Source organism: Asparagus officinalis, chromosome 8 (assembly GCF_001876935.1).
Source record: "Asparagus officinalis chromosome 8, Aspof.V1, whole genome shotgun sequence".
Lineage (NCBI taxonomy): Eukaryota > Viridiplantae > Streptophyta > Magnoliopsida > Asparagales > Asparagaceae > Asparagus > Asparagus officinalis.
Window position 1 is genome coordinate 738,483 of NC_033801.1, and position 2,092 is coordinate 740,574.

The following is a 2,092-nucleotide window of genomic DNA, read 5'->3' on the forward strand; positions in this document are numbered from 1 at the left end:
ATCAAAAGCAGACAGTAATTAAAGACCAAAACAGTGAGCTTTCCCCCTTCCATCTAATTTGTAATCGGAAATACTTTTATCTACTGACTAAATTGGAAACAGAATCAAGTTTCACAATACTAATAAAAAAAACATCCCAGTGTAGTCTTGGTACCACACATGTGTACGCACCCAACACATTCACGTGCATCATGAAAACTTAATGATAAAAGAGTGGCTAATCAGGAATTTTAACCATCACGTACGACCATAGAAATCATAAACTCAAATAATAAAAACAAAAATTTTCAAGAATCAACAAGTCTAACTGTAAGAAGCAATCGTGTTTAAGGTGTCACAGGCAAAAGATGAAGAGAGAAGCATCCACTACGAAATATTGGCCAAAAGCTACAGGTGAATTTGTTTAGAGCAAACTAAAGTACAGTCAATTCGACAAATTTGGTTCAGAGTTCACTGAATCATAAAATTTATGAAATTATGGTGCTTACTTTTATATGTGCTTTGTAAGAGAAGTGAAGAAGAGGTCCGTGCTTTGTAAGAGAAGTGAATAAGAGAAAAAAGATAGCACATTGCTCCTCGGTTATTTATCAAAAGACAAGTTGCAAAATCTTTCCGAAACATTCCCAAACAGAGCAGTCATGTTTAATTTGTTTTGGGCAATCATGTTTAATTTACCATAGGCAAAAGATGAATAGACTAAGGCAACTAAAAATGGAAAAACAAAGAACACCAGTTGTTCCTTGTCCGTAATTTGTCAATAAAAATGGATTAGGACAAGGAAAAGGATTCGGATCCTCTGGAGGGATCACTACATAATCACAACAATTAATTATCTAGTTGGTGGTTATGATTTTTTCTTTGAGTGCAAATTAGGAATGAGTGCAATACACGGGGCTATGATGAGTGTTAGATTTAGATTGTACCATGACCGCCTACTAAGTAATCAACGATTAAGATTAAAAGTAGTGGTCTCTCCACTATTTTATTGTAGTGGAGAGGATCCAAATCCCAAGGAAAAAGGCCATGTGTAAATACCATTTATAAAATAAGCTCAACAATCTTTACAAGTGTTTCAAATTGAGCTTAACAGCTTTTTGTTTCTCATAGGTTGTTCGGACAACCAAAATTGATTAGGCCTTTGAAACCCAAATGAGAATACATTCATTAGCAAGTGGAAAATGGAAAAAGAAAGTGAGATTAACATTAATTATTCCTTGTTCATTATTCGGCACTAAAATAGATCAGGACAATGATAAAAGACCACGTGTAGGTATAATTAAATGAAGTAACCTCGATAATCTTTACAATAATCTTTACAGGAGTTTTGAAATAAGCTTAATGGTTTTCGTTCCTCCGAGGTTGTTCATACAAAGAAAAACAGAGCAAGCCTTCGACACTCAAAAGACAATACATTCCATTAGCCCACTTACCACAATATTTTTCTTCGGCATCCCACCCTCAGATGGCATGAAACTATTACCTAAATCGACGTCCTAGAATAACCTCTCCTGATCCTTAACAGCTACTAAACCACATGTAAAGATAATATAAATCGGCAGAAGGTTTACCGCTACATGCTCTTGCATTCGACCGATCAATTTTTTCCCCATGAATATTGCTTTAATAAGTGAATTCCTCCAGTTTTATTAGCTGTAAAATCTATTTATCTATGTGTATTAGCTTCATCACAGCTCATATTTTCCAAAGATGCAAACTTTAATGTTTACCACAACTTGCAGCCTTGCATCTGCTTCCAAATCTGGCATAAAATCAACATCTCCCATGCCAAAAAAACCAAAACTAAGACGTACTCCTACCTTCTAAAACAAACATCATGCCAAAAAAAAAACAATCACTAATTACCATTATTCAACCATTTCAGTATCAAGATCTACAAACAGAAGGCTAAAATTAACAGATACGCACAAAAGCAAGGACCTGCTTCCAGTAACAACAAATCAAAGCAGAGAATATCAAAGATTTCACCTTCAAGGTCACAGATCGGCGAATCCCAGAATCATCGCATTCCGACTCCGATTCAGTTGGTGCAAGGCGGGAACCGCATCGATCCGGCGGCGGGTCCGCCCGTTCC